Raw genomic sequence first — 11,778 nt, 5'->3', positions numbered from 1 at the left:
CACTTTAGTATTGCCAGTGTAACAGTATAGCTTCCGTCCCTCTCCTCGCTCTTACCTGGGCTCGAACCAGGAACACATCGACAACAGCCATCCTCGAAACAGCGTTACCCATGCAGAGCAAGGGGAACAGCTACTCCAAGTCTCAGAGCGAGTTACGTTTGAAACGCTATTAGGGCGCACCCCGCTAACTAGCTAGCCATTTCACATCGGTTACACCAGCCTAATCTCGGGAGTTGATAGGCCTGAAGTCATGAACAATGTTATGTCATAATTACGTAAAATTCTGGCAAATTAGTTCGCAATGAGCCAGGTGGCCCAAACTGTTGCATATACCCTGACTCTGCGTGCAATGAACGCAAGAGAAGTGACACAATTTCACCTGGTTAATATCGCCTGCTAACCTGGATTTCTTTTAGCTAAATATGCAGGTTTAAAAATATATACTTCTGTGTATTGATTTTAAGAAAGGCATTGATGTTTATGGTTAGGTACAATCGTGCAACGATTGTTCTTTTTTCGCAAATGCGCTTTTGTTAAATCATCCCCCGTTTGGCGAAGTTGGCTGTCTTTGTTAGGAAGAAATAGTCTTCGCACAGTTCGCAACCATACAGGAGGCCCAAACTGCTGCATATACCCTGACTCTGTTGCAAGAGAAGAGACACAAAGAAATTCATGTTAGCAGGCAATATTAACTAAATATGCTTTTAAAAATATATACTTGTGTATTGATTTTAAGAAAGGCATTGATGTTTATGGTTAGGTACACGTTGGAGCAACGACAGTCCTTTTTCGCAAATGCGCACCGCATCGATTATATGCAACGCAGGACACGCTAGATAAACTAGTAATATCATCAACCATGTGTAGTTAACCAGTGATTATGATTGATTGATTGTTTTTTATAAGATAAGTTTAATGCTAGCTAGCAACTTACCTTGGCTTCTTACTGCATTCGCGTAACAGGCAGGCTCCTCGTGGAGTGCAATGAGAGGCAGGTGGTTAGAGCGTTGGACTAGTTAACCGTAAGGTTGCAAGATTGAATCCCCGAGCTGACAAGGTAAAAATCTGTCGTTCTGCCCCTGAACAAGGCAGTTAACCCACTGTTCCTAGGCCGTCATTGAAAACAAGAATGTGTTCTTAACTGACTTGCCTAGTTAAATAAAGGTGTAAAAAAAATAATAATAATAATAATCGCCAAATCGGTGTCCAAAAATACCGATTTCCGATTGTTATGAAAATTTGAAATCGGCCCTAATTAATCGGCCATTCCAATTAATCGGTCGACCTCTACTTGAGATAGAAGCTGTTTTTCAGTCTCTCGGTCCCAGCTTTGATGCACCTGTACTGACCTTGCGTTCTGAATGATAGCGGAGTGAACAGGCAGTGGCTCGGGTGGATGTTGTCCTTGATGATCTTTTTGGCCTTCCTGTGACATCGGGTAGTGTAGGTGTCTTGGAGGGCAGGTAGTTGTAGTGCCCCCGGTGATGCGTTGTGCAGACCTCACTACCCTCTGGAAAGCCTTGCGGTTGTGGGCGGATCAGTTGCCGTACCAGGCAGTGATACAGCCCAACAGGATGCTCTCGATTGTGCATCTGTAAAAGTTTGTGAGCGTTTTTGGTGACAAGCCACATTTCTTCAGCCTCCTGAGGTTGAAGAGGCTCTGTTGCGCTTTCTTCACCACTCTGTCTGTGTGGGTGGACCATTTCAGTTTGTCCCTGATGTGTACGCCGAGGAACTTAAAACTTTCCACCTTCTCCACTACTGTCCCGTCGATGTGGATAGGGGGGTGCTCCCTCTGTTTCCACCTGTTACCTGAAGTTCACGATCATCTCTTTTGTTTTGTTGACGTCGGGTGCGAGGTTATTTTCCTGACACCACACTCCGAGGGCCCTCACCTCCTCCCTGTAGGCCGTCTCGTCGTTGTTGGTAATCAAGCCTACCACTAATTGACACAACTTGTGGATGTATTTCAAGGCCTACCTTCAAACTCTGTGCCTCTTTGCTTGACATCATAGGAAAATCTAAAGAAATCAGCCAAGAATTCAGAAAAAAAATTGTAGACCTCCACAAGTCTGGTTCATCCTTGGGAGCAATTTCCAAACGCCTGAAGGTACCACGTTCATCTGTAGTACGTAAGTATAAACACCATGGGAACACGCAGCCGTCATACCGCTCAGGAAGGAGACGCGCTCTGTCTCCTAGAGATGAACGTACTTTGGTTGCGAAAAGTGCAAATCAATCCCAGAACAACAGCAAAGGACTTTGTGAAGATGCTGGAGGAAACAGGTACAAAGTATCTATATCCACAGTAAAACGAGTCCTATATCGACATAACCTGAAAGGCCACTCAGCAAGGAAGAAGCCACTGCTCCAAAACCGCCATAAAAAAAGCCAGACTACGGTTTGCAACTGCACATGGGGACAAAGATTGTACTTTTTTGGAGACATGTCTTCTGGTCTGATGAATCAAAAGTAGAACTGTTTGGCCATAATGACCATCATTATGTTTGGAGGAAAAAGGGGATGCTTGCAAGCCGAATGACACCATCCCAACCGTGAAGCACGGGGGTGGCAGCATCATGTTGTGGTTGTGCTTTGCTGCAGGAGGGACTGGTGCACTTCACAAAATAGATCAATCCTATAGAAAATGTGTGGGCAGAACTGAAAAGGCGTGTGCGAGCAAGGAGGCCTACGAACCTGACTCAGTTACACCAGCTCTGTCAGGAGGAATGGGCCAAAATTCACCCGACTTATTGTGGGAAGCTTGTGGAAGGCTACCCGAAACGTTTGAACCAAGTTAAACAACTTTAAGGCAATGCTACAAATACTAATTGAGTGTATGTAAACTTCTGACCCACTGAGAATGTGATGAAAGAAATAAAAGCTTAAATAAATCATTCTCTCAACTATTATTCTGACATTTCACATTCTTAAAATAAAGTGGTGATCCTAACTGACCTAAGACAGGGAATTTTTACAAGGATTAAATGTCAGGAATTGTGAAAAACTGAGTATAAATTTATTTGGCTAAGGTGTATGTAAACTTCCGCCTTCAACTGTATCTCTCCACACATATATCATCACCCCATTCACTCCTACCCTCAATCATGTCCACATCTACACTTGGTTTCGGAAACAGCCACGGAGGAATGTTCCCCAATGCAATTGCCTGCCCTATCTCTCTCTTCCCCAGTCCATATTCTACCACCTTTTGCCCGATAGTCCACCCGTACAGTACGCCCTCTGCTTACACACTCCTCGCTCCCAGCATTCCCCAGTTGCCGTGACTGCAGGATGTCCTTCTGAACTCCCTTTCGATCTCGCCCAGTACACTAATGCAAGTTCGTCCCGCCTTATCCTCAGTGGCAGTTCCCCACTATCCACCTGCAATGCCTCAACAGGTGTCTTCCTGAAGGCACCCACACACAATCTCAGGGCCCTTGACTGTATCCTATTCAGGCACTGTAGTACCGTTTTGTCTCCCGATCCATATACAAAGCATCCATAATTCAAATATGACCTGATCAATGCCTGGTACATATACAACAGTGTATGTCTATCTGACTCCCAATCATATCCTGCCACTGCCCTCATGAGGTTCAGCACCTTCCTACACTTAATTTCAATATGCTCAATATGTCTCTTCCACGTAAGCCCCTCATTAAACCACAAACCTAAATACTTAAACTCAGACACCCTACTTATATCCTGACCATATATTTGCAGCCTAACATCTTAAACCTTCCTCCTAGAATACACCATAAACCCCCATGTAAGAGACCAATATTCCACAACTCCCACAGCTTCCTGCATCTTCCTCATCACATATTTCACATTCCCACCTCTCTTCCATACAGCCCCATCATCGGCATACAAGGCCACAACCACTCCCTGTCCCACCTCCTTAAATATGTCATTTATCATCAGGGTGAACGACACCGGACTAAACACACTTCCCTGAGGAGAAACCATTGTCCACCCTCTGTCGTATGACTCTGAAAAACACCAAAAGAAAGATGCCCAGGGTCCCTGCTCATCTGTGTGAACTTGCCTAAGGCATGCTGCAAGGAGGCATGAGGACTGCAGATGTGGCCAGGGCAATAAATTGTAATGTCCGTACTGTAAGACGCCTAAGACAGCGCTACAGGGAAACAGGACGGACAGCTGATCGTCCTCGCAGTGGCAGACCACGTGTAACAACACCTGCATAGGATTGGTACATCCGAACATCACACCTGCGGGACAGGTACAGGATGGCAACAACAACTGCCCGAGTTACACCAGGAACGCACAATCCCTCCATCAGTGCTCAGACTGTCCGCAATAGGCTGAGAGAGGCAGGACTGAGGGCTTGTAGGCCTGTTGTAAGGCAGGTCCTCACCAGACATCACCGGCAACGACGTTGCCTACGGGCACAAACCCACCATCGCTGGACCAGACAGGACTGGCAAAAAGTGCTCTTCACTGACGAGTCGCGGTTTTGTCTCACCAGGGGTGATGGTCGGATTCGTGTTTATCGTCGAAGGAATGAGCGTTACACCGAGGCCTGTACTCTGTAGCGGGATTCATTTGGAGGTGGAGGGTCCGTCATAGTATGGGGCGGTGTATCACAGCATCATCGGACTGAGCTTGTTGTCATTGCAGGCAATCTCAATGCTGTGCGTTACAGGGAAGACATCCTCCTCCCTCATGTGATACCCTTCCTGCAGGCTCATCCTGACATGACCCTCCAGCATGACAATGCCACCAGCCATACTGCTCATTCTGTGCGTGATTTCCTGCAAGACAGGAATGTCAGTGTTCTGCCATGGCCAGTGAAGAGCCCGATCTCAATCCCATTGTCCCAACGTCTGGGACCTGTTGGATCGGAGGGTGAGGGCTAGGGCCATTCCCCCCTAGAAATGTCCGGGAACTTGCAGGTGCCTTGGTGGAAGAGTGGGGTAACATCTCACAGCAAGAACTGGCAAATCTGGTGCAGTCCATGAGGAGGAGATGCACTGCAGTACTTAATGCAGCTGGTGGCCACATCAGATACTGACTGTTACTTTTGATTTTGACCCCACCTTTGTTCAGGGACACATTATTCCATTTCTGTTAGTCACATGTCTGTGGAACTTGTTCAGTTTATGTCTCAGTTGTTGAATCTTGTTATGTTCACACAAATATTTACACATGTTAAGTTTGCTGAAAATAAACGCAGTTGACAGTGAGAGGACGCTTCTTTTTTTGCTGAGTTTATGTGGATTATCAAAATAACTACTCAGAAACAGAGCTGACTTCCTAAAATAATGAATGACAGCCTATACTGGTATACTCCTCATTGATGAATATGATTAATTTATATATTAATGAACGATTTGTTTAAATAGGTTAGGCTCATCCAATAGACACCAATCTCTTTAGAGAGTGTATGTAGGCTAATCCCACATAACTATGTTAGCAAAACTCAGGCTGAAGCCATATTTTAGCAGCATACTTTTGCAGCCTTCGAAGATGTCTTAGCAAAATAGCCTCGGGAGACACTTTGAATAGCACATAAACACGCAGCTGAGGGATTTAACAGCCTTCCACATCAAGGACTCTGTGTCTGACTGTGCGATCCAGATCCTGTAGCTACAATATCTCCCACCATTGACCTCCCAAACGAGCATGCCGCATCATTATGAGAATTGGTCTGGGCGGTACAGAGCAGAGTAGAGTAGAGCAGCAGAGCAGAGCGAGTGAGCCACATCCGCCACTGGAGGGATCTAATCTGTGCAATCTGACGCTCAAGGATTTATAGGTTTAGTCAAAATTGCTTTTCTCCACTGTGGAGATTAAGCACCGTGGGATGTTTTGTTGGTCAGGCCAGAGCTGCTGCTTCTTACCCAGCCCGAAGCTGTTCTGCTGAAGACAATGTTCCAGGACCCACGCAGAGAGGTTTTAGCCCTAGTGGGGTGTGGAATTTGACTGGACTTTGAGGGGTCCACAGTGGTATGTGCACCATGCAAGTGGATACTGTGTTTGTGCTGTTCTGCATCTGCCTCATGGGGGTTGCTGGGAGATCAGCTCATCAAAGAGGCCAAAAGCTAGAGACCTACAAACAAAGCAGGTAAATGCACCTTACATCCTGGCATCTATACATGAAATACATTTTAAAATGGCATGAAATGTATAATTTGATTCATATTTTAGATCTGGGCATGGGTTAAAATGTGAATCTGTATTTTTTTTAAAGTGATTTCATTTAATATAATAGTATTTAATAATAGTATTAATAATAAGCCATTTAGCAGATGCTTTCATCCAAAGCGATGTATAGTCATACGTGCACACATTTTTACCTATGGGTGGTCCCAGGAATCGAACCCACAATCCTTGCTTTGCAAGCGCCATGCTCTACCAACTGACACATATTTGATTGGTGCTGAGTGCCTGGGTGAGGTCCACTTGGTGATAATAATGTGTCACCTGTTCTGTTTTCCTCACCTGTTTCCTCACCCCACCAGGTGAATTCAGATTTATTCAGAAAGGGGATTAGAGAGGGCACCTATGTTCCAGTATCTATTTATGTTCTATTGGTGGATGTTTTGGCTGTTGCTCCATGGTGTGCTGGATGTGGCACTATTGGCAGATATAATGTATGTAATTCTGATCCGTTTATGATACATGTTTATGGAGCCCTAGCTCAACCTAGCCTAGTCATAGATCTGTTTGTGCTGTATTGTGGTGTTTAGTCACCTATTTTTGGCATGTCAACGACCATAGCTGGTGGCAAGACAACACAAACAGATCTGGGACCAGGCTAGGCTCAATGAATAGTTTGTATGAAATGCATACACTTAACAACAAACATAACTAATTATGCGGGACTGATGGATTAATTGCTAGCCGCAAATACCATAACAAATACCACAGCATGCAAAATATGAAATATTCCTTAAACGTGATAGCTGAATCCTACATTACAATGACAAGTGCACCCGTTAATCTCTGGTAAAGATGAAAAAAAAATCCTATCCAAAGTGCAGGGTGCCTTTATCAGCTTTGAGTGATTTATACCCACTTAATGTATTCCAAAGGCCCTTTCATATCATAATCCCACAAACCATGTCTCCTTTAGACAGTATCACTCTCATGTGATCATGGCCCTTTGAGCTATTTTTAGGTCTGATCTGAAAACAGCAACTAGAAATCTGTTCACCATTAGACCAATCTTACAGATGGCTTATAAATATATATCAATGGTTTATATCAAGTTTTTGTATTTACATGTTTTAATTGTTGTACATAAAAGACTGTAAAAACACCAGTAAATCAGCTCCAAGAGATATATGTGATTGTATACAAATAAATGTAAGCAAAGTTTTAAATTAGAATTTTTTGTTAAATCTTTTTGGGCTTCTTGCGGTCAATTTCCTGTCTACAAATGATATGTAATTGTGTTCCAGCACCATCCGCTCAAGAAACAAAATCATCCCGTGGCTGAACTAGTTGATGATCCCTGTTATAGAGTCTGACTTCTCACAAGAGATATAGTCTATCAATAGGCATTAGGCAACGCATACTTTTACAGGACAACCATGTTTTAAATTTAAAGGAAAAAACATTGTGTTAAGATATTGAATCACAATTATATGTTTCAGGGTAAATGTAAAGTTCTTTATTTCAAAGTTATACAAATTTAAGAGTTTATTTCCAAAATGCTATATTCACCACTTCTTCACATGTTTTTTTTATCATCAGAAATGTTTGCTTATGGGTACCTTCATGTGTGTGTAAAAATATCACTGTTCTCAGATTTTTCATACAATTTGGTATTCAAATGAATGTAATTGTCATTTCTTTGTCAACAATCTACACAAAATACTCTGTAATGTCAAAGTGGAAGGTTAAAAAAAGATAATTAAAGATGAAGAGATATTAAGTAACTAAAATATAGTCAGCTCCCTGAGTCCCCTCCCCCCAATTATTTGTTTTTGTATATTTGAGTTTAACCATAACATTTGTTGTAATATTTGTTCTGTCTTTTCTGGTGGATTAAACATGTTACATATTAAAAACACATTTGGCAGCGATTACAGCTGTGAGTGTAACGATCTGGGTGTCGTGGGTGTGAAGTCAGGCGCAGGAAACAGAGAGTTCAAGGTAGTGCTCTTTAATGCACACACGGCGTACATAGGCCACCCCACGAAACACTGGGTGCTAAAAAACAAATGCCCAAAACACAGGGACTAAAACAGTCCAGCAAAACCCACGAACAGGAACAAACACGTTCGTCTCCAACATACACAAATGTTACAACAAACAATCCCGCACAAAGAAACAGGCGGGCCGGCTGACTAATAAAGCCCAACTAATCACCACAAACGCGACCGCCGAGCGCCACCCGAACGGGAAGGGGAGCCACCTTCGGTCGGAGTCGTGACAGTGAGTCTTCTTGGGTATGTCTCAAAGAGCTTTACACACCTGGATTGTGCAATATTAGCCCATCATTGTTTTCATAATTCTTCAAGGCCTGCTCTGTCAAGATTTTGGAGATCATGGCTAGACAGCAATTTTCAAGTCTTGCCATACATTTTCAAGCATATTTAAGTCAAAACAGTAACTTGGCCACTCAGGAACACTCATTGTCTTCTTGGTAAGTAACTCCAGTGTAGATTTGGCCTTTTGTTGTAGGTTATTGTCCTGCTGAAAGGTGAAATCCTCTCCCAGTGTCTGGTCTAATGCAGACTGAAGCAGGGTTTCCTCTCGGATTTTCCCTGTGTTTAGCTCCATCCCGTTTCTTTTTATCCTGAAAAACTCCCCAGTATTTTCCGATGTCAAGCATACCGATATCATGATGCAGCCACCACCATGCTTGAAATTAAGGACGCAGTTACTCAGTGATGTTTTCTGTTGGATTTGCCTCAAACATAAAGCTTAGCATTTAAGGCCAAACAGTGTATTCCTTTGCCATGCTTTTTTTGTTGCAGTATTACTTTAGTGCCTTATTGTGGAATCACTACTACTGTATGTTGTTGAGCCATTCTCAGTTTTCGCCCATCACAGCCATTCAACTCTGAAACTGTTTTAAAATTACCAATGGCCTCATGGTAACATCACTGAGCAGTTTCATTCCTGTCCTTACAGCTCAGTTCAGAAGGACGACTGTATCTTTGATGTGTCTGGGTGGTTAATACATAATTATTAACTTGACCATGCTTGTTAAATATACATTTAATGTATGATTTGTTATTGTTACCCATCTACCAATCACTACCCTTCTTTATGAGGCTTTCGAAAAACTCACTGGATTTGTAGTTGAATCGGTGCTTAAAATTCAATACTTGACTGAGGGACCTTACAGATGCTGTATGTACTGTATGGGGGACCAAGGAAGGGTTAGTCATTCAAAAATTATGTCAACCCCCATTATTTCATACAGAGTGATTACATGTAACTTATTATGTGATTTGTTAAGCCAAATTTTATTCCTGAACTAATTTAGGCTTGCCTGAACAAAGCGGCTGAAAACTTATGCAATTACTATATTTAATGAATCACATTTTTATTCATCTTTTTTTTTTTATCTTCCACTTTGACATTACAAAGTATTTTGAGTACATTGTTGACAAAAAATGACAAATACATGTTTATCCCACTTTGTAACATAATAAAATGTGAAGAAATCCAAGGGGTATGAATACTTTTGCAAGGGATTTTGCAAAAGAAAAATGATTATTTGTCTTCTTGAAATGAAACCATCAAGTGATACATATTAAATAAATACATGTCTGTCATTAAACAACCCCATGCCATGATTAGATTGTGAAAAAACACACCAATCGCTTTCATCATTTATTTAAACAATAAAAGCTAATTTACCAACATTTCTGAAAATGTACAGATAATTTAGGCAATATGGCCAATATACCATGGCTAAGGGTATATACGACGCAACGCAGATATACCACAAACCCTTGAGGTGCCTTATTGCTATTATAAACTGGTTACCAATGTAATTAGATCAGTAAAAATAAATGTTTTATCATACCTGTGGTATACTTATATACCACGGCTGTCAGCCAATCAGCATTCATGGCTTGAACCACCCAGTTGATAAATAGCGTTTGGAAATGACTCTTCAAATATTGTTGTAGATCACCAATTTCTCTCTCATGTAGACTGGAAATTATTAATTGTATGGTCATAGAGGCCACACATTTTTGCAATTGAAACATAGTAGCCTGAGTGATACCAAATGTTAGTGACACATAACTTGAACCAGACCTATAAACTGTACATATATGGCTTAGACTTGAACATGTGTTATTTTCTCTCTATAAAAAACAAGCGAACAGAGTACAACAAAAACCCTATCAGACCAGCTTAGCTAAGTTTAACAGACACTGATGGTATACTAACTAACCCTGACTTCTCACCCCGAAGGTGTTTCTCCAAAGGTCATGAAAAACATTCTCTGTCCTCTTGAATGGCACCAAATAACAACAATAATCAATAGTACAATCCGATTCTGAGAAATGCAATGGCTTGTTGGCTTGCTGTGGATCCAATCACAAAACCTGAGCAAACCTATTTCTGGACAGAGCAATTTTCAATTGGGATCTGTGAACTGCGATGCACTTTTAACTGAGTTTGCACTTCTTATGTGCACTTAACAGGAGTCTATTAATGATCATGTTGTTGACTCCGTCTGTCCAGAAAAGGCAGGCAGCTGTATAGCAGCAGCAGAACTATAGGAAGCCCAAAGGCAGTGTTCTGCAGACAGACAGACAGACAGACAGACAGACAGACAGACAGACAGACAGACAGACAGACAGACAGACAGACTCACACACGCACACACACTCACAGACACACACATTCAGTCGTACACACACACACACACATGCACACACACACACTGACAGACTGTTCTAGTCTCTGGTTCGTGTAGGGGATTCTGCCAAGCGGATTAGCTGCTGGGGCGTACAGAGAGGAATAGCATCCATTACCCATCAGCCCACAGCAGTTAGCACCCAGTAGCTCTCTCTCTCTGATTGTCACGGTAGATAATATCGCTGTCGGCTGTTCTCTCTCCATGCACGCCTGTGGGGCATGTCACCACATGCACTCATGCGTCTAGGCTACCCATTAATCCAGTTTAGGGTTTTAGGGGGAAATCTATTTTTGTATTCTGTTTCAAATGTTTATGCCCTGACTGGGATAATGCAATCAAAGAGACAATTCATTCAGATGTAGGATCTCTTTGAGCGTTGTCAAGAGATGAGTGTGTTCTCTTGAAATAGAGTGTTTCTCTGAATGCCTTCATGCCCTTCCTATCTTTTGGGATAAAAATGGCAATGAATCAGCCTGATCTATCTCCTTGTGCCAAGTTGAGAGTAAAATTTTGCTTAGCTGTATAAGAAAACATGATATAAAGTGAGCTAGAAAAGTATTTGTCACGGCAGATTTCCTCCTCTTCGTCTGAAGAGGAGGTGTAGGGATCGGACCAAGACGCAGAGTGGAAAGTGTCCATAATTTATTATAAAATTAACTGAACACTACAATGAAACAAATTAACAAATAGAATCCAACCGAAAACAGTCCCGTGTGGCACGAATACGAACACGAAAGACAAACACCCACAAAACACACGTGAAACCCAGGCTGCCTAAGTATGATTCTCAATCAGGGACAACGATTGACAGCTGCCTCTGATTGAGAATCATACCAGGCCGAACACAAAATCCCAACATAGAAAATCACACATAGACAAACCCACCCAACTCACGCCCTGACCAACTAAATAAATAC

This window comes from Salvelinus namaycush, chromosome 28 (genome assembly GCF_016432855.1).
Source record: "Salvelinus namaycush isolate Seneca chromosome 28, SaNama_1.0, whole genome shotgun sequence".
Lineage (NCBI taxonomy): Eukaryota > Metazoa > Chordata > Actinopteri > Salmoniformes > Salmonidae > Salvelinus > Salvelinus namaycush.
This window is presented reverse-complemented; position numbering follows the sequence as displayed.